At 43.1% G+C, this 22,898-nt stretch overlaps 1 protein-coding gene across 1 annotated transcript in view; it reads right to left on the bottom strand.

The window, feature by feature from the left end:
* Positions 1–22,898, bottom strand: part of LOC122006195 (mavicyanin-like) — a 28,073-nt gene that overhangs the window by 1,321 nt on the left and 3,854 nt on the right. The gene's annotated exons all lie outside the window — the stretch shown is intronic.

Below are 22,898 nucleotides of genomic sequence, written 5' to 3'. Positions count from 1 at the left end.
GGCCACGAAAATAATTAAGATACAACATACTCAACTTAGGAAAGTCCCCTTAATCTCTATTGAAGATATTCTAATTAATCATAGAGAAAAGACAATAGTGAAAAGATAGAGAAATTCATCAAGGTAAACTTTAAGCAGTGACGGCTCAAAATGTTCTATTTCATGATGCTAAACCTAGCAATTTAGCTCGGTTCAAAAGAGAAACCTCTCAAGCATACATACTGAGAATGCTATTGATGTCTAGATTATCAGTGTAGTGGAAGCATGGAATCATTCTGAATTTTTATAATGAAACTACATCCTCAATTATTTTACTGACTCATTATACGCCGAAGTTGTGGAGGTATCTGGATAATAAGTATAAAGCAAAGGATGTAGGAGTAAATAAGTTCATTATTGATTGATTCCTGAATTACAAAATGGTTAATTTCAAAAAAGTGATCAACTGAGTCAAGGAGTTTCAGATGATCTTACATGAGATTTACTCGGAAGTTATGGTGCTGAGTGAAGCATTTCAAGTAGCAGCTATAATTGAGAAGTTATCTTCCGATTGAAAAGACTTCAAACACTACCTGAAACATAAATAGAAGGAGATGAATATAGAGAAACTTGTCGTTTAGACTTTGAATTGAGGGAAATAACAAAGTTCAGAGAAAGTTATTATCTCTGTTAGATTATATATTTATTTGTTTATAATTTTTAGGGCAATTTAGACTTTTTCCTTTTTTTTTTTTAGAGTTTAGGGTTTCTTAACTTAACTATATAAGACCTTATACTCTGTATCAATTTTAAGATCCAATAATATGGTTAGTTTTTTCCTTCTCTTAATTTCTACATGGTATCAAAGTGGTTCTCCTTCCCTGACCTAATTTTTTTTCTACTATCCCTTGTTATTGCTTCCTGTTGTCGCTGTCGTCTCTTACTGTTACTATTGATTTTGGCGCTGATATCTATTTTCTATCCTACTGCTGTTGATTTCGGTGCCGACATTTATTTTCTATCGATTTTGGCGTCGATATTATTTTCTATCGATTTTGGTGCCGACGCTATTTTCTGCCGATTTCAGCAACGACGTCCTATGTTGTCAATTTCGACGCCGACACTCTTTTCTACTGATTTCGGTGCCGAAGTCCTATGTTGCCGATTTCAGCACTGATGTCCTTTTCTTCTGATTTTGACACTGACGTCTTGTGCTACTGATTTCTACATTTGACATCCTTTTATGTGGTCATGGGGCATCCTGACATCAGTTTTTGCGGAACATACAAAGGTGTATCCTTACAGTTTGGTTATTCTGAGAATTATTCATTCTATCATCATGCCTGATCGTGCAGATGCTTCATGAAAATCTGATTGATATATGTTTGAGAAGTTCCAACAGTTCTTTGGTTCACAGCCCTCTGCCATGTCAGCTTCCTCTCATATAGCTTTGTCGTCGTCTGGTATTTCAAGTATATCTTCATCCTTATGGATTCTAGACTCTGGTGCCTCCCATCATATGTCATCCAATTTGTAATCTTTTATTTCTTTTTCTCTCAGTTTATCTATATCTATTGTGACTGCTGATGGTACTCCTATGTCATTAGTAGGTGTTGGTTCAATTGTTACATCTTCTTTATCTCTTACTAATATTTATTATATTCTGAGTCTTACTTTAAATCTTATTTCTGTTAGTCAATTATGTGAGTCTGGATACCTAGTCTCTTTTTCTTCATCCAATTGTTATGTTGAGGACCCGCAATCTCATAGGCTGATTGAGACATGTCATAAGCAAGGAGGACTCTATGTTTTAGATCAACTCAAATTACCAGAAGTTGTAGCTTCGAGTGTAGATTTATCGTCTTTTTATCTAAGTTGTTCATCTTCTGATTTTTATTTGTGGCACTCTTGCTTAGGTCATGTTTCAGTACCTTGTTTGCAGTTTTTAGCTTCTATAGGAGCATTAGGACCTTTAAAAAGTTATAATATTTCTGATTGTACTGGTTGTAAACTGGCCAAATTTTCTGCCTTACCATTTTCTAAAAGTCTTTTTTTTTCTTCTGCTCCATTTGATTTTATCTATTCTGATGTATGGGGGCCCTCTCCTATTCCTACAAAAGGAGGGTCAAGGTATTATGTTTCATTTATTGATGATTGCACTCGCTACGCTTGGGTCTATCTTATGAAACACAGGTCTGATTATCTTACAATTTTCAATAGCTTTAGAACTCTTGTGAAAACTCAACATTCTAGTGTCATAAAGTATTTTCGTTGTGATTTGGGGGGTGAATACACTTCGAATTAATTTTCATATTTACTTGCTTCTGATGGTACTATTCATCAAACCTCGTGTACAGATACTCTTGAACAAAATGGCGTGATTGAATGGAAACATAGACATCTTGTTGAAACAACTCGTTCATTTTTATTATCTATCAATGTTCCTAGTGCCTTTAAGGGGAAGCAATCCTTACTGCTGCTTATGTCATTAATAGAATTCCAACCTCACAAAATTCAGGTTTGTCACCTTTTGAAAAATTATATGGGTATGCTCCTGTCTATTCCTCTTTGCGTGTTTTTGGTTGTACTTACTTTGTCCTTCGTCTACATGCAGAGCGTAATAAGTTAGCCTCTCGGTCTGCTCTTTTGTGTCTTTCTAGGTTATGGTGTTAGTCAAAAAGGATATCGTTGCTTTAATCCCGTTAGTCAAAAATTGTATGTCTCTCGTCATGTTGTGTTTCTTGAACATATTCCATTCTTTTTTATTCCGGCTAGTTCGCATAATATGACAAAGTTAGATCTACTTTGCATTGATCCTTTCAATACTGATACTGAGGAAGATTCACCCACAAATCCTACTGGTAGTTCAACTGAATCTGGTACTTTGGTTCTCGAGATATCCACTTCGCATGTTTCTCCTTCTGCCACTACCCAATTATCTCCTGAGGTTGCAGATGATCCTTCTCTCCATCGTCGTCAATCCACTCGTGTTCATAAGTCTACTAAACTACCATATTTTGATTACTCTTGTTATTCTCGTTCTTTTGCTTCATTTGTTGCATCTATTTAATGTCTTTCTGAGTCTGAATTCTATAGAGAAGTTGTTTGTAACTCACTTTGGCAAAGTGTTATGGCTGAGGAACTAACTTCTTTGCATCAGAGTCATACATGGGATTTGGTTTCATTGCCACCAAGAAAATATACTATTGGTTCTCTTTGGATATATAAGATCAAAACTAAATCTAATGGATCTATCGAATGATACAAAGCTTGTCTTGTTGCTAAGGTTATTCTCAGGATTATGGCATGGATTATGAAGAAATATTTGCTCCTGTTGCAAAAATGACAATTATTTGTACTCTGATTGATGTTGCTTCTGTTTGTCGATGGAGAATATCTCAGATGAATGTCAAGAATGTATTTCTAAATGGTGATCTTTATGAAAAAGTTTATATGACACCTCCTCCTGGTATTTCACACAAACCTGGTGAAATTTATAGGCTTCGTAAAGCGCTTTATGGTCTCAAATAAGCACCTCGTGTTTGGTTTGAAAAGTTCTCTATAGTGATTACTTCATTTGGTTTTCATCCTAGTAATCATGATTCAACATTGTTTGCCAGATGTATGAGTGCAGGACATATTATTTTATCATTATATGTTGATGACATGATTATTACTGGTGATGATTTTGATGGAATTACTTCTTTGAAGTCTGAGTTGGCTCATTGTTTTGCTATAAAAGACTTGGGTATACTACGCTACTTTTTGGGCATTGAGGTTGCTTATTCCCCGAACGGTTATCTTTTATCTCAGTCAAAGTATATATCTAATCTGTTTGAGTGTGCTCATCTTACTGATAATAGAGTTGTTGATACTTCTATTGAGACTAATGCTCGATATTCTCCATCTGATGGCTCACCTTTGTCGGATCCTAATTTATACAGAACTATTGTTGGAAGCTTGGTTTATTTCACCGTGACTCATCTAGATATTGTATATGCTATTCATGTGGTTAGTCAATTTATCGCTGCACCAACTACAGTTCATTGGGTTGCTGTTCTTCGTATTCTCAAGTATCTTCAGGGTACTCAATTTCAAAGTCTTTTATTTCCTTCTACTTCATCTCTTGAGCTGCGTGCATACTCTGATGTGGATTGGGCTGGTGATCCTATGAATCGTAAATCTATTACTAGCTTCTGTATTTTTCTTGGTGATTCCCTCATTTCTTCGAAGAGTAAAAAGCAAGATGTTATTTCTAGATCTTCTACAGAAACTGAGTATCGTGTTATGACCTCAACTACTTATAAGATAGTTTGGTTACGTTGGTTGCTTGCGGATATGAGTGTCTATCTTCATCAACCTACTCCGTTATATTGTGATAATCAGAGTACTATTCAAATTATACGTAATTCAGTTTTTCATGAGCGGACGAAACATATTAAAATTGATTGTCACATTACTCGTCACCATCTTCAGATTTGCACCATCACATTGTCTTTTGTTCTTTCAAAATTACAGATTGCTGATATGTTACCAAGGCATATTCTGCTTCACGTTTTCGTTTCTTATCTGACAAACTCTGAATACTTCTAGCTGTAGCATCGTGAGTTTGAGGGGGATGTTAGATTATATATTTATTTGTTTATAGCTTTTATGGTAATTTGAACTTTTTTTTTTTTATAGAATTTAAGATTTCTTAACTTAATTATATAAGACCTTATATTCTGTATCAATTTTAAAATCCAATAATATGATTAATTTTTTTCTTTATCTTAATTTTTACAATCTCAAGCAACTATAAAAGTCACTATAATCGAACATAGACAAAATTTAAAATAGAAAAATCCCAAAATAGAAGGCCTACCACTTTTGGGATCCGAGATACATCGACAAAATGGAACGAACAAACTATTTAATCAAATGGTCAAACTGATATCCCAATAAACTAAAGGGAGCCGAAGCAGTGAAGTAGATAGAGTTCTGATCATGGAGTCCTTGTACTACTAGGAGGCCGTTCATTGTGATTAGATCCAATTTGATGATTGGAAAATACTGTTAGGCTCTGGAAATGGGAATAGAAAGTGGATGTAAGATTAAGAAATTCCTGAATTTTGGAAATTGATTGTTTTAGTGGCCTTCACATAGTAGACGGGATGCCCACTCGCTACGTTGATCGAGTTTGTAAGCGAGGTTATTAAGATGATACGGGGAAAACTTGCATACTTCAATTAATTCCTTGTTACTACATCCATAAACTTTTTTTTTCTTCCAATATGCATATTTTTTTGATATTCATTTAGTTTATCAAAAATATTTGTTTGTGCATCATTATATTTGATTGCTGACTTCATAATGCTATTTGTGCAAGTCATTATTTGTCGTTGACTTAAAATAGTTGGAGACACTCATCGATGTTTACCTATTAGGTATATCTACAACAATAGTTATTCATTGATAGTTATTTTGATAATGGATAAATTTTATTATTTTAATATAACAAAAATATTATATTTTATCTTCATATGTGATAATAATTTTTTTTAGCTATGAGAATAAATTTAGTTTTAATTTGTAAATTTACAAATCTATTTATTAATACACGATCTCTTTTTCTATAGATCATTATAGAGATTAGAGATTAGAAATGGCATATTAGTATCTTGTCATGTGTATTTAAATATAGTAAGCTTTTTCATAATTTTTATGTATCCGGTGAACATGTAATTTTTATTTACTTTATTCAAACAATTATGGTTGATAGCATCAATGTGACGACCATTGATAAAATATTGATCAAAGATCACACTTGTCACCATCACAGTCTACTTCAGCACCTTCGCAATCCCAATCCCTTATCCCCTGCTCCGTTGCAGGACATTCCCATTCTCAACACTCAACAAATGCCTTTTCTAGTACCTTTGCCAGTCCCTTCGATGCGACACTCAGTTGTTGAGAGGGAAGATTGCCGAGAGTCGATATCCCCTTATAGAAATTTGTAAGTACTAAAGATTAAAATTTTACATAGATTATTATTATTCATTATCCATATTTTATTTTTTTAACTATCTTATTTATTTAACATTGTTTATTTGTAACTTCACGATAGATTTATTAATTTTGTATATGTTATTCATGAGCTTAATAGAATAGTGAATAACCATTGGGGAAGGGAATCAATGACTTATACAAACACTCCAGATCAAACAAAAGAGTTACGATGAAACGAGTTTAAGATAAGCTATCCTAATCACTTTATATATGAAATTAAAGTGAATATAATCACTTGCTTGTTTTCATTGCAACCAACATTCACTTGGAATAAGATTGAAGAGTTGGAAATAAGGAAGATTTTTAAGAAAAAAAATGAGATGATCATATCTTATATACACTAAATCATGCGAAGACGAATGGAAAAAAAAGTCAAATTAGTGAGATTGTAAATTTTTGAGAATATGAGGAAATCATGAGTCAACTTAATAAAATAAATCAAACTTATAATTTAAAAGATTTGTCTACGACGTATGCGGGAGGCTTGATCAATATCAATGAACATAAACAAAGATTGATAATTTTTTTCAAACACTAATTTTTGAATCTAATTCAGACTATTTCATTATTTGTAATAGTTTTTTTAGGCCAAGAAAATGAAGACCAAGTCATTATTCATAGATAGTTTTACGTGCATATCCTTTTTTTTTTTAAAAAAAAAGATAAAACATGGAGCGGGGAGAGTGCTAGAGCAATTAAGATTTGTAATTTCAAATCTTACAATTATTTAATGGAAATTATCAATGTTAATTTGAATATATAATATTGAATATACCTTAACAAAGTAGTAAGATGAATTCATTAGGTCAATCTCTTCAAAATTTATTTTCATTAATTTCTAGATTATTTGATTTCCAATGAATTATTTTCCAATAAATTTTAACTTATTCAATGTTAATATGAATGTTCTTAATTTAAATCCTATATAGTTTCATAATCTTATATATCTAATCAAGATTATATGTGTTTCTATTATATTGTTATTATAAATTTATTTTAATTTTCCTTATGACAATAGAGAATTAGATATGATGAGCTAACATAGAAAAGTTCAGGTGCTAGTGATGATAATGACGTATCTGAACCTTCTGTTGGTAATAATATGAATCTATGTCTCGAGACGAATGGTGGACTAAAAGGGGAAGAATATTTGGATTGGGTTTTTTGAGTAGAAATTGTAGAGTCGCTGGTACATCTTCTTCTATCCTACCATCAGTAAGAGAAGAAATAAACCAATTGAATGAAGAGATTAGCAATTTGAAGGAGTTATTGCACATGGACAATGACCTTCAATAGATTTGTTTGGTACACAAGCAAAGGATCAGGAAATGAGATTGATCCTGTCCGAAAGTCGATGAGATAGAAAGTCGGGGATGTGGCGCTCCCGCTGATCGCCTGTAGACTCCGCTCCGACCTGCAACACAAATTACGTCAGTGCCGAGCCAGGGAGGGGGTTCCCGGCGTTGGCCCTCCGATGCTCAAATCAATCACCGGCGATGAAGTAGAAGGTGGAACAACAAGAATGAATAGTAGCAAGAACAGTGTCTATCGTGTATTGTGTATCTCCTCCGATGCTTGGACCCCCCCCCTTTATAAAGAGATCCTGTAGTGCGCATGCATACTCCCCAAGACGAGCACGCTTCCCAAAGCTTTCCCTGAAAAGACTTGTCAGTAAAGTGCCCCTGACACAGTACCTTAACAAGTCGAGCATATCTTTGAAGTGATAGTGGAAGTTTCCGTCGTACGATCTTCTGGTTGTCCATGCTCAATGTCAGGGGCACGAACCCCAAAAGGATGTCAATGGATAATAGAGGGAGTATGCTCCTTGGCCAAGCGGGTTGGCCGCTCGGCCAGAGCCTTGCTGCTCCTGTGTCTAGTCCGCTCAGCCGTAACTCTGCTACTCTTGTGTCTCGTCCATTCGGCCAAAACTCCCCTATGCTTGTGTCACATCCACTCGACCGAAGTACCGCTCTGCCAATGTCAAGTCCTACTGCCTGACCGAGTGGGATAGCCACATGACCGAAGTTTCTCTCTGCCAATGTCGAGTCCTGCTGCCTAGCCGAGCGGGGTAGCCGCTCGGCCCGACTTCTGCACATCGTCTCCTCCTCCGTCAGGCGTCCCCTAATCTATTGAGCGTCGGTCGTTTGACACCTCCCCGTGTTGAAGGCGGGATCATACGAGGACCTTCTCCCCTCGGTCGAGACATGCTCGCTAATCTATTGACCGCCTTGACTTTGACCTCACCGTGGCCACTATCCTCTGGGGGTGGGGCCCCTCCTTATCACTGCATCACATACCTCCCCCTCAAGTCTAATCGAAGGAGATTGCAAGTCCGACTAATTGGACAAAATTGTCTGTAAATTTTTCCATCCGATCGATTTCGACACTCCTTGGTTTCTGATCAAACTAACGTGGCCCAACGATCGACTATGTGACCGATCTATGTTGGTCGACCTGTTGAAGATTATCGTTCGGCCATAGGTCTGCTCCCTTAAGCAAATCAGCACAATGAACATCCATACATTGAAATCTTTTCTTGGGCATCTTTGGGTAAGCGCGATCCGGGCTTACGTTAGCCATATTTCTGGGAGACCGTGCAAATCCCAGCTCATAATGGCTGAGTGTGATCCCATGCCTCCTTAATTGCCCTCATTAAATACCGGCTCGTGGAGAGGCACCATGTGTCCTGCCCGTTGCCGCCACAGGCTTAATGTGACAGGCAGATATCCGCTGGCGATGTGATGTTTGGTGCTTCAAATTCAATGGCTTGATCTCTGCCTTGATTTTCGCAACCTAGATCGGACGGCTCCGGTCGGCCGGCCCCGAGGCTTATAAGCCCGTGTGCATCGCCTCCTCTACATCTTCATCTTCAAGCTCTTCGGTGATAACTCAGTCTGTGCTCCGGCAATGTTCCTCCTTTCCTGCTCCTCCGGCGACCTTTTTCGAATAAGCTTCCTTCTAATCGCACCCGTCTTCGAGTTTTTCGACGTTTCTTTCTATGTTCCGGCGATATTTCAGTAGTCTTCCTTCCCCTTGCATCCTTTCACAGCCTTTGTGTTTTTTTGTGATGGTGAGTTCCTCACAGCTGCCTATCGGCGTCCCTGGGCTCTGGTACACCTCTACTGAGTCTAGATTTGATGCCAGCGATGCTAAGAGTTTGATCACCGCGTTTGAGTTTCCTTCTGGAAACAAAATTGTTCTTTATTCTCCTTCTCCGCAGCTTGGCTGTCTTACCTTCTTTAGGGATTAGTTTACAGCCGATCTGCGATTTCCTATTCATCCCTTATTTCCCGTCGTTTGCAAATACTTTCGCATCTCCCTTCATCAATTAGTGTCAAACTCCTTTCGGCTGCTGTGTGGGGTAGTTGTTCTATTCCGCCTACACAACATTCTTCTCACTCCCTGAATTTTTTACTATTTTTATTATCCAAAATTGTCCAAGCCAGGGACTTTTCTTTTCCAAGCCCGAGTGAGCTTAGTTTTCTTTGATAAAATGCCGACCTCCAACAAGAATTGGAGGGAATACTTCTTTTTTGTACGCCTTCCCGAGCGACCAAACTTCCTGACCCACTGCAGCTCGAAGTTGCGAGTCAGCCTCCCTTGAAATAGTTCAAGAGCCGATCGGACTACCTCAACGCAGCTTCAGTGTTGGCCGGTTAGAAGTATGACATTCACAAGTTGTTGTTAGAGGGTGTCCTCTACATTTCAGTTTGAGTCTGATCTGCACCTAGCTTCCGTTCAGCCTAGGTATGCAACTTCTTTACTCATTCCTTTGATTCTAATTGATTTTTCTTCCTCTTTTGTAGCCGAAGTCATGCTACATGCGCGTCTGGCCGACAAGGCTAAGCTTGCGGATGTCGCCATCAATGCGACAGCTGTGGAGAAGTTGGAGAGTCGCGGCCTGCAGCCAGTCGGCTCTCAGGAAGACCCCCAAGATGAGAGTGAAGCGGTTCTAGTCTTGGTGAGTGGTGGAGTAGCTGGTGGATCACCACCTTCCTCCGGACGGCATCCAATTGTTCAAGTTGAGGGGGCATCGGGCTCGACCTCCTCAGGAGAGCTGCTGATTAGGCATAAGAGGCACTGGGCGGAGCACTCATCCTGCTCCGCATCATCGGTGGTGCAGTCTGCCGAATGGGTTGAAACTTCGACCCCCACTCCCGTTGAAGAGATTGCTGCCCCCACATTGTTTGATCGGATGCCATCATTGTCCAGTCTATCGCAAGGGACTGTCTGCGCGCCACCAATGGCCTTCATGCCACCACCATTAAAGGTCAAAAAATCTGGCATCTGTCCGACGTCCTTGTCTCGGCCGTCCGAACGAGCGACCTCTACCTAGTCAGCCCCGAGCAACCAGCGCCATATAATGGAGGTTCTCCATCTGCCAACTGAAGAATGGTGTGAGTCGGCAAGTGCTGAATCCCAAGCCCCCGAGCGCCAAATAATTATCTAGGGGCTGCTCGCATAGATCTGGGCTGACGCCCGAGCCGTGCAGCGATGATACCTCCGGGGGCGCTCGCGGACATCCATACCCAGATGTCGACTGGGGTAAGTGTTGTGTTTGTTCTTCATAATTTATCTTCGCTCAGCGCTTACGTTTTCCTGGTTATTCACAGTATTGGGTAGAGAGTCTAGCCATGTGCCAGATGCTCACATTTTTAGAGGAGGAAGTAAAAAAGCTGAAGGCATCGAGCAGTCAATCCTCCGCCTCTCAAGAGCAGACAAATTCTAAGGTGGCAAAGTTGAAGGCTGATCTGGCAAAGAGCACCGTGCTGCTTGATGCCGAGCGGGGAAAGAGTGCAGAGCAGGCCACTGTACTAGCTCGGCTTAACAAGCAGGTCACCACTTTTGACGCCAAGATTGAATCGGCCAATGCGAGGAAACTCCAGGCCATCAAAGACCTCGACCTGAAGAATAAAGGGGTCCGGGCCCTAACTAAGAAACGTAAAGAAGCTGAAGACTTCTTGGTTGCCGAACGGAAGAGCCGGTCAGTCGAAAAAACTGACCTTCGAGGCCAACTCTCCATAAAAAATAATGAGCTGGCCACTATGAAGGATGAGTTGGGGGCCTCCCGAGCAGCCTTGAAAACTTATCACGACGCCGAGTCTAGCCGATTTAAGGCTATGAAGAGGAACTACATCCGCTCGGACGCTTTCAATGACAAGATCGCCGATCGGGTTCTTCGCCTATTTGATCTTGCAATTGACAGAACGCTCAACCAGCTTAGGGAAGGCTGTTACCTCCCAGCTGCTCTAACAAGTAAGGTCATCAGTCGGGACAAGCTGGCCGAATTGCTTCCCGATGATGTCTTAGATTACCTTTAGCGAGGTTGAGAGTTCCTCCTTTGTAAATTTTGAAGTTTCAATGAATATTGGCCCATTCGGCTAAGCTTTATCTCCTTCTACTATGTTTTTTCATCTCGTCTTTCAATCATTGCACAAACTCGTGGCCTTGTGACTCCTCCAATCGGCAACGACTAATCTATCTAGCCGATCGATCCGTTTTGTTTTTAGAGTTGCTCATTACAACTCTGCGACCTTCTTCTTGGTCACGAAGTACTTTGAAGAATGGTCCCAAATGGTCATCGTATTTCATGGTCGGTCGTTCATATTTCTTGAGTTATAAGGTCGTTGCTTGACCACTTATCTAGACGAGGATTTAAAGTCGCCGCACGACCAATGGCAAAGACTAGGTTTTAATGTCGTCGCTTGACTGTTGATGTAGACTAGGGTTTAAGGTCGCCGTTTGACCGTTGATGAAGACTAGAGTTTAAGTTCGTCGCTCGACCGTTGGGAAAGACAAGGGTTTAAGGTCTCTGCTCAACCGTTGATGTAAACTAGGCGAAGACTAGGGTTAGAGGTCGTCGCTCGACCGTTAATATAGACAAGGGTTTAAGGTCGTCGCTTGACCATTGATGTAGACAAGGGTTTAAGGTGGTCGCTCGACCGTTAATGTAAACCAGGGTTTAAGGTCGCCGCTCGACCATTGATGTAGACCAGGATTTATGATCGCTGCTTGACCATTGATGTAGACCAGGGTTTAAGGACGTCGCTCGACCGTTGATGTAGACACATCTCAAGAGTGGCACTCTTCGCTTTTATTTATATTTTACCCTGCGTTCAGGAAACATACAAAAATATATTATTCGCTCGTGCACCTCTCATCCTGCCCCTATAAGGTTGGAGATGATTCGCGTTTCACGGCCTCTCTAGCTGCCTTCCCCCCTCATCCTCCAAGTAATAGGTGCCCGAACGGAGCTTTTACACGATCTTGAAAGGTCCCGCCCATGGGGCTTCGAGCTTGGTGATGCCGCCGACCGGCTTCACTTTCTTCCATACGAGATCGCCGACCTGGAAAGACCTCGGGATCACCCTCCGATTGTAGTTCTACTTCATCTGTTGTTGGTACACTGTTAGACGAGCAGATGCTTTCGCACGTGTTTCGTCCACCAAGTCGAGCTCCATGAGCCTCCGCTCGGTGTTTCCCTCATCATAGTACTGCACCCGATTGGATTCTACTCCAACCTCCACGGGGATGACTGCTTCGCCGATCTATACCAAATAGAAGGGGGTTACACTAGTCGCCTCCTTCAGGGTCATGCGAAGGGTGCATAACACAATGGGGAGCTCGTCGACCTAGCTGCCTCCGACGTGGTCGAGCTGAGCACGTAGAACTCTGAGAATCTCCCGATTGGCGACTTCTGCTTGTCCATTACCCTAGGGGTAGGCCACAGAGGTGAAGGCCTATTGGATGTTATAGCCCTCACACCACTCTCTGAGCCCCTGACCAGCGAATTGTCTCCCATTATCTAATACAAGCCGGTATGGGATACCGAATCAGCATATGATGTTTTGCCAAACAAACCTAATGACCATATGCTCGGTTATTCTTGCAAGCGGTTTAACTTCCACCCACTTCGAGAAGTAGTCGACTGCGACGAGTAGAAATTTTCGCTGGCCGGTCGCCATGGGGAATGACCCAACAATATCCATGATCCATTGGTCGAACGGGTAAGATACTGTGGACGCCTTCATTTCTTCAGTCAGTCGGTGCAGAAAGTTGTGATACTTTTGGCAGGACAAGCAAGTGGCCACCGTCCGAGCGACATCTTCTTGGAAGGTCGACCAAAAGTATTCGGCCAGGAGTATCTTTCGAGCTAATGCATGGCCGCCCGGATGGCCTCCGTAGGAACCTTGGCGTACCTCTCGCAGAATGTATTCAGCATCTTTCGATCCGACGCATTTGAGTAGGGGCCTGGAGAAGGCTCTCTTATAAAGCTGGTCTCTGACCAAAATAAACCGTCTGACCCTCTTCTTCAGCAAACGAGTCTCTTCCTGATCAGCAGGTGTAACTCTCGACCGCAAAAACTCTGTTAGAGCCATCCTCCAATCATTCAGGAAGGTCATTCCTTTCATTCGGTCGATATGTGCCACGAGCGAGACCTGTTTGATCGGCTGCCCTATGATGATCGGTAATAACGCACTAGCTAATTTTGCCAACTTATCTGCCGCCTAGTTCTCCGATCAGGAGATCTTTTGTATAATGATCTCCTGAAAATTAGTCTTGAGATTTTCAAGGGCTTCCGCATAGAGTCTGAGTCAGACATTGCTTATCTTGAGCGTCCTTGACAGCTACTGAGTGGCCAACTGAGGGTCTAAATGAATGAGGACTTGAATGACTCCCACATGTCGAGCTGCTTGTAGGCTGGCTATCAATGCCTCATACTCTACTTCATTATTGGTGGCTCTGTAGTCTAGCCAAACATAAAGTTGCATCCGTTCTTCTCGTGGTGAGATGGGCAATATGTCGATTTAGCTACCTAGCCGAGTGGACGAGCCGTCAACATATATCTTCCACATTGCCTCCGGTTCATCATTCTGAACCTCTAAGACAAAATCTGCCAAGGCCTGAGCCTTGATTACTGCTCGGGTTTATATTGTATGTCGAATTCGCTCAGCTCGGTTGTCCATTTAATCAGTCTTCCTGATGCCTCGGGGTTGAGAAGAACCCATCCCAAGGAGCTATTAGTCAGTACGATGATTGAGTGTGCGAGGAAATATGGACGAAGCCTTCGAGTGGCGAGAATCATAGCATAAGCTAATTTTTCTAGACCGGTGTAGCGAGACTCTGCATCCTTCAATATATGGCTTAAAAAGTATGCATGTTGTTGTTCTTGGCTATTCTGCCTAACGAGAGCCGACCCAACCGCATACTCATTAGATGATAAATAGATCTAGAGCGGCTCACCAATAATTGGTTTGGCTAATACAGGCAAGGAGTTAAGATATTCCTTAAGCTCTTCCAATGCCCGATCGTACTCAGCATCCCACTGGAATTTTGTAACTCGGCGAAGCACTTTGAAGAATGGCAGGCTCTGGTCGGACGACTTAGATATGAATTTGGACAACACTGTGATCCGACCGGTCAGCCGTTGAGCTTCCTTCAAGTTCCGAGGCGGCGACATGTTTTGCAATACTTTCACTTTGATTGGATTGGCTTCTATACCTCGCTCGGTGACAATGTAACCCAGGAAGCGACCACTCTTCAAGCCGAACAGACACTTGTTTGGGTGCAGCTTTATGCATAAGCCCTCAGCGTTCGGCAGGTCTCCTCGATATCTGTGCACAAGGGATTTAATTAATATGTCATCGACGTATACCTCCATATTACGGCCGATCTACCGTCAAAACACCTTATTCATCAGCCTCTGGTAAGTGGCTCCGACATTCTTGAGTCTAAACGGCATGCCGTTATAGTAGTATGTTCCATCGGTCGTAATGAAGCTGACCTTCTCTTGGTCTTCTCGGGCGAGCGACACTTGGTGATACCCTTGGTATGCGTCGAGCATGCAGATCAGCTCGCAGCCCACCGTTGAGTCCACCATCTAGTCTATCCTAGGTAACGGATAGAAGTCTTTGTTGGAGATCGGACGGCCGACTTGAAGGGGGGTTGGATAGACGGCACCGCCAAATACTCGCTTCCTACGTATTTATTAGTACAGTGGAATACAAACAATACAAATACAAATACGAAAGCTAAAGACTAAGAATGAGAAAGACAAGCAAACCAATTGACACGTTCGTTTACGTGGTTCGGAGATAACTTGCTCCTACTCCACGGCGTGTCCGTAAGGTGGACGATCCCTCAATTCGTCAGTGGATTAATCCCCGGAAACTCCGGCTAGCACAATCCTCCTTGTCGGTGGAGAAACCTCGCCACAACTCGATCAAGAGCACTTGGATTGCTAGGGCACTAGTTGACTACTAATTAGAGGTTACCCACCACTAATTTCGTCAACTCTAACCAAGCTCCCAAGCTTTGGTTATATAGGTCGCGGGTTGAAAACTCCGCCTACCAGTCGACTGCCAAAACATGCAGTTGACTGTCCTCAGTGAAAATTCGACCGTTACATCCCAACGGCTCGATTCCATACGAACAGAGACATTCTGTTCGCTGTCAGTCGACTGCCCCAGTCGACTGCACCAGTCGACTGCTAAAACATGCAGTCCACTGCTACAGTACTGCTACAGTATCACTACAGTACTGCTACAGTAAAACCCTAAAACTAGGATTTTACTCCGAGTACAATCTCTCATGCACTCATACCCTCACCCTTATGACTCATTTGACACTTCATTTGCAGCTTTGACCTCTTGCCTTCAAACCTACTTCCTTTGGCTCTCGTCCTTCGGATGCATTCAAGCCCGCGGCTCGTCCCCAATGTCATCCTTCGCGTATGCCTCGAAGTCGCTTCCCTCGGCCCTTGTCCTCGTTGCCTTGTCCACGGTCCCTCGGATGCTCCATCCTTCACCGGACCCGAAGCCATCAACCTGAGTCACATGTGTATCCTGCAAACCTGCACAACTCAAATACACATATCAAATACAAGGGTGAACCTAACTTAAACCCTTTGCCCAAACACCTAAACACATGGTCACACTGACCATTGGGATTGCTCCAACAATCTCCCCCTTTTTGGTGTTTGGCAATACGTTTAAGTTAGGGAAAACAAATAGCAAAACAATATACTAAAAACAATTGGACTTACGTTGCCAAGGCTACACACTTGAACTTACACTGCCGAATGGACTTACGTTGCCAAGGCTACACACTTGAACTTACACCGCCGAATGGACTTACGATGCCAAGGCTACACACTTGGACTTACAACACCGAATGGACTTACAATGCCAAGGCTACACACTTGGACTTACAACACCGAATGGACTTACAATGTCAAGGCTACACACTTGGACTTACACTGCCGAATGAAAAAAAATAATGCAACATGCATTTGAACCTATCCCAAGGCTCCCCCTACACCTATGCTCCCCAATGAGCTAGGATTTTCACAACAGGCTTTTTAAGAACCTATCCCAAGGCTCCCCTACACCTACGCTCCCCAATGAGCTAGGATTTTTACAATGGGTTTTTTAAGAACCTATCCCAAGGCTCCCCCTATGCAAAGGCACTTTCAGGTTTTCCCAACTAAACCTTACTTCTCCCCATTTGCCTAACATCCAAAAAGTTCTCCAATAATATCCCAATTGTTGAAAATTTGTCATTCCAATTGACCCTAAACTCGTGTGTTTATCCCCCATGGATTTCATACACTTGTATGAGTTGACTTGGTCAAAATTCAGTGTTGAAGACAATTTCAGACTGGTATCAGTCGACTGCAAGAAGTACCAGTCGATTGGTCACCACTAGCTGAGCGAACAGAATGCTTCTGTTCGCTGCCAGTCGACTGAAACTTTTAGCAGTCGACTGGCACAGTTTTTCAGCCTTTTTCAACATTTCTGACCCAATTTCAGAAATGCACCAATAATTTCACAGACCTCCAAAAATCTCCAAATTTTGTGGAGAGGTCTGTTTTACCCATGTCTACTTGGAAAAAATACATTCAAAAATGTATCTATCACCAATACTAAGATTGACACAAAACTCAAAACTAGCTAAATGGTTCAATTTAACCTTGACCTAAAGTCCTAGTTTTGGCTTCCTCTTGATGTATTTGCCCATACTAACCCACAATGCATCTCTAGCATTGGTTTATATGGCATCTATACATCCAAAATCAATTATCATGCTATATGACCCCAATGTCATATTTCTAAGCATGAAACAAAACTAAATTGTGCCAAACCCTAGGTTTGAGACTCAAGTTCGTCTCTAAACCACTTGGCACATCCCATGACCCCTCTAGACTCCCAAGTACAACCCACCTGAGATCCATTGGCCATGGGTCCCAATTTGACTCTTAGAACTCCCCCTAGAGCCCTTAGCCTTAGCCACCTCCCTAGGTGACTCATCCACAATGACTAGGCCACATTGGTTCACCTCCGGTGACACTTGGCCTACAAACCTAACTTTCTTAACCTTGGACACTTTGTCCTTGGTTAATTTATCCTTACCTTTAAATGGCTTTCCCTTGCCATTTATTGGTTTCTCCTTGCCATAGTCATATGCCACCCTAGCATAAGACTTTCCCTTAGCATTGGAGTCACTAGATCGGTATCCCAAACCCGATCTATCATTGTTGGGTCTTTGGCTACCCAACACCATACCTAAACCCTTAGATCCAACATTGAATCTTTCTAGGGTTTTCTCCAATTTATCAAGCTTTGTCTTCAAAGCTTGATTTTCCCTCTCTAAGTTCCTAAACCTAGAGTCAACATGTCCACCATGGACATTCCTAGACCTACCCTTTCTAGGCATGTGTCTCCCCTTCTTGGGATTAATGCCTTAGGTCTGCTTAGGTCTACTATTTCTTTGTTTATCATGCATTGGTCTTCTAGGGTTTTGATCTACAATTACCCTACTCCTATCATGATATTTAAATCCAAAATTTTGCATTGCTACATGATGATAATCATTATTTCTAGCATGCATGGAAGAATGAAAATTTGAATTAAATTTCAAATTAGGATGTACCTCCCTTACCCTTGAGGCTCCCCCTTTACTCGAGCTCCTCTTCTTCTCCCATTTCTTTAGATGTGCTAACTTCTTAATTTCCCCCTTCTTGGGACATTTGGTGTGGTAGTGACCCTTCTCCCCACATGTGAAGCACACAATGCGTAATCTCCTCCTTTGGGCTTCTTCTTTCCTACAACCCTTGTTAGTGTTTAAATTAACTTGAATGGGTTTAGGATTTACCCTCTTCTTACCCAATGGACATCTACTCTTGTAGTGTCCCTTCTCATTGCACCCGAAGCAAATGATGTAATCTCTTGATTTTGCTTCGGTGGAGGTGCTCACTAGGTTGACCACTTCCAAGACCTCCTCTTTATTCTCTTCACTTGTCTTGGATTTTTCTTCAACCTTTGCGGATGTCTCCTCATCCACACTAGTGGATGACATTTCTTCATCCTTCTCCTCTTTCTCCTCTTTCTCCTCTGAAGTTGAGTGCTCTTCACCTTCCAGTTGCTCCTCCTCTACTTGAGCTTCTTCATTCGTTTCTTCGGATTTTTCTTCTTCTTGTGTAAGCATAGGTTCTTCCCATTGAGCCTTCTTTATCTTGCTCCACAAATCATGAGCATTCTTGTATTTTCCTACAAGGCTCATTACGTCATTAGGCAAAATATCAATTAATATAGATATTACCTTGTCGTTTGCCTTTGATCGTGTGGTTTGCTCCTCCGTCCAATGTCGTGGTTGGAGCTTCTTTCCCTTCTTGTCCTTCGGAACCTCGAATGGTTCCTTTACAACTATCATGGTGTCCCAATCCATATTGAAGAACACCTCCATCTTCATCATCCAATATGTGATGTCCCATAAGCCTCTACCTTCAAGCTTTGGCGGTTCTATCAAGCCGGTCATCTTGTGCTTCCTTGGCGGTTAGTCCAACGGAGAGCGTCCTCGCTCTGATACCACTTGTTGGAGATCGGACAACCGGCTTGAAGGGGGGTTGGATAGACGACACCCCCAAATACTCGCTTCCTACGTATTTGTTAGCATAGCGGAATACAAACAATACAAATACAAATACGAAAGCTAAAGACTAAGAATGAGAAAGACAAGCAAACCAATTGACACGTTCATTTACGTGGTTCAGAGATAACTTGCTCCTACTCCACGGCGTGTCTGTAAGGTGGACGATCCCTCAATCTGTCGGTGGATTAATCCCCTGAAACTCCGACTAGCACAATCCTCCTTGTCGGTGGAGAAACCTCGCCACAACTCGATCAAGAGCACTTGGATTGCTAGGGCACTAGTTGACTACTAATTAGAGGTTACCCATCACTAATTTCGTCAACTCTAACCAAGCTCCCAAGCTTTGGTTATATAGGCCACGAGTTGAAAACCCCGCCTACCAGTCGACTGCCAAAACATGCAGTCAACTGTCCTCAGTGGAAATTCGACCATTACATCCCAACGACTTGATTCCATACGAACAGAGACATTCTGTTCGCTGCCAGTCGACTGCCCCAGTTGACTGCACTAGTCGACTGCTAAAACATGCAGTCGGCTGCTAAAACATGCAGTCGGCTGCTACATTACTGCTACAGTAAAACCCTAAAATTAGGATTTTACTCCAAGTACAATCTCTCATGCACTAATACCCTCACCCTTATGACTCATTTGACACTTCATTTGCAGCTTTGACCTCTTGCCTTCAAGCCTACTTCCTTTGGCTCTCGTCCTTCGGATGCATTCAAGTCCGCGGCTCGTCCCCAATGTCATCCTTCGCATATGCCTCGAAGTCGCTTCCCTCGGCCCTTGTCCTCGCTGCCTTGTCCACGGTCCCTCGGATGCTCCATCCTTCACCGGACCCGAAGCCATCAACCTGAGTCACATGTGTATCCTGCAAACCTGCACAACTCAAATACACATATCAAATACAAGGGTGAACTTAACTTAAACCCTTTGCCCAAACACCAAAACATATGGTCACACGGACCATTGGGATTGCTCCAACAATCTTTTGGGCATACCTTATTCAAATCACGGAAGTCGATGCAGACCCGTCATTTATTTCTCGGCTTGGAGACTAACACGACATTGGCTAGCCAACTCGGGAATTGAACTTCCCTAATATGGCCGGTCTCTCGCAACTTCTCTATCTTCGCCCGGATGATCAAATTTTGCTCCGCGCTGAAGTCCCTCTTTCTTTGCTTCACTAGCCGAGCGTCCGGTCAGACATGAAGCTCATGCTGAGCCACACTCGGGGAGATACTGGGAAGCTCATGTGTTGACCATGCGAACATATTATGATTTTGTCTAAGGCAGATGATCAACTCTGCCTTCTTCTCCACCACTAGGTCAGTGGCGATAAAAGTGGTTGCTTCCGGTCGGATGGGGTGAATCTGAACCTCCTTCTTTTCTTTGTACACCAATGTAAGAGGATTTTCTGTGATTGTGTTCACCTCCAAGCGTGGATTCTTCCTAGCGCTTCTCGCTTCGGACTTGACCATCTCGACATAACATTGCCAAGCGACTAGCTAATCACCTTTGACTTCACCCACCCGGTCGTCCACCGGGAACTTGATCTTTTGGCAGTATGTAGACACCATCGTCCGAAATTCTTTGAGGGTCGGTCAGCCCAAGATGACGTTGTAGGCTGACAGTGCGTCCACCACGATGAAGTTTGTGGCCCTGGTTCTCCTCAGTGACTCTTCCCCGAGTGAGATGGCCAATCGGACCTGTCCGAGCGACAGTACCTTGTTTCCCGTGAAACCGTAGAGAAGGATCATCATGGGCAGCAATTCATTTCGATCAATTTGTAATTGATCGAACACCTTCTTGAAGATGATGTTCACCAAACTCCCTGTATTCATAAAAGTTTGATGAATAGTGTAATTAGCAATTACCACTCGGATAATCAGCGTGTTGTCGTGAGGGATCTCCACTCCCTCCAAATCGCTGGGGCCGAAGCTGATCTCGGGCCCTTCTTCCTTCTCCCTACTACATCCTACGGCGTGGATTTCCAGTCGCCAAGCGTATGACTTCCTAGCTCTATTGGAGTCGTCACCGGTCGACCCACCGACGATCATGCCTATTTCTCCTCGGGTGGCGTTGCTTTTGTTTTTTTCTTCCTGAGCGAAGAGTCTATTTCTCTCGGTCTGGACTCGGGAAGGATCAGCGTTATCCCTCCCCTGGTGTCAATTGTGTCGCTCGGGAGCTCTTCTTCCATCCTCTCGTTGCCTAGCATATCATTTTCTATGTCGCCGATCGAGAGTTAGAGATCGGCGGCGGTATCCTCTCAGTGTCGGTCAGCTATCGATCGGTGTCAGGTCGTAGCAATTGCGTGAGTTGTGCTTCGCCGACTGGTAAAAAGAGTAAAATATTAGCGTTCATACCTTGCCTCTTGTCATTTTCTACCAACAGGAGGCCACATGCTACACGGCATGTGTCCTGACCTCTTGGTGTGGCCGCCCTCCCTCTGCTCTTGGCCCTTTGAGTGGCTGATGGCTACTCGACGGTCGTCGCTCTGGCGCCTGCGCGGGATCGACCATTGTCTCCTTCTTCTTTGCTGCCTGGGCTTCTTCCACATTTATGTATTCATTGGCCTTCCTGAGCAGGTGGTCAAAGTCCTTGGGCGGTTTCCGAATGAACAATCGGAAGAACTCTCCTTCAACTAGCACTTGAGTAAAGGCGCTCATCATCATCTCGGATGATACTGAGGGGATATCCATGACTACTTGATTGAAATGTCTGATGAATGCTCGGAGCGCTCCCTTGGGCTCCTGCTTTAGGTCAAAGAGGCTGACGCTCGTCTTCTGATAGCGTCGGCTGCTGGCGAAATGGTGCTGGAATGTAGCTCGAAAGTCCTTGAAGCTACGTATTGAGCCGTCCGACAGTCGTCGGAACCAGTGCTGCGCCGAGCCGGAGAGAGTAGTGAGAAAGACTCAGCACTTCACTCCATCTGTGTACTGGTGCATCATGGTCGTGTTATCAAACTTATCTAGATGATCATCTGGATCAATTGTTCCATTGTATTCCCTGATCGCCAGTGAGGTATAGTGTTTGGGTAGAGGGTCACACAAGATCGCCTAAGAGAACTATAGATTGATCCGCTAGAGCGAGGTGTGACTTCTAGGTGCCTTTCCTTTTCGCTGTCTTGAACGGGAGCGTCGTCCGAAGATGACCCCCTTTCCTGGTTCGCCTGAGCTATTTCTGAGGGGGTTTGGAACAAGGCGCAATGAAATGGGATAGACGAGGGCTACACTTCCTGAGTGTCGGTCGGACTTATATTCTGCCCCCATATGGAAACTGGTTTCGGTCGGTCTTCCAGTCCCACTCGCCCTCCTGCTATTGACATCGCCGGCTGTTATACTAGCCGATCGGATAGTGCCCGTTGTTGCTACTGCTCGAACATCTTCACCGCTCGGGCTTGCACGAGCATGTTGAGCTCCTCTTTGGCGAGCATCACAGTGGTGAGTCATCCAGCGTCTTCCATCTTCTCAACTCAGATGCAGGTTAATTTCCCACAGACGACGTCAAATATGATCCTGTTCGAAAGTCGATGAGATACAAAGCTGGGCATATAACACTTCGCTGACCGCCTGTAGACTCTGCTCTGATCTACAACACAAATTATGTCAGTGTTGAACCAGGGGAAGAAGTCCCCGGCGTTGGCTCTCTGACGCTCAAGTCAGTCACTGGCGATGAAGTAGAAGGCGAAGCAACAAGAATGAACAGTAGTGAGAGCAGTGTCTATTGTATATTGCGTACGTCCGCCGATACTTGGACTCCCCTTTATATAGAGCTCCTGTAGCGCGCGTACACACTCTACAAGCGAGCACGCTTCCCAAAGTTTTTCCTGAACAGACTTGTCAGTAAAGTGTCCCTGACACAGTACCTTAACAGGTCGAGCATATCTCTGAAGTGACAGTGGAAGCTTCCGCCGTACGATCTTCTAGTTGTCCATGCCC

The sequence above is a fragment of the Zingiber officinale genome, chromosome 7B (genome assembly GCF_018446385.1).
Source record: "Zingiber officinale cultivar Zhangliang chromosome 7B, Zo_v1.1, whole genome shotgun sequence".
NCBI classification, from domain to species: Eukaryota; Viridiplantae; Streptophyta; class Magnoliopsida; order Zingiberales; family Zingiberaceae; genus Zingiber; species Zingiber officinale.
This window is presented reverse-complemented; position numbering and strand designations above follow the sequence as displayed.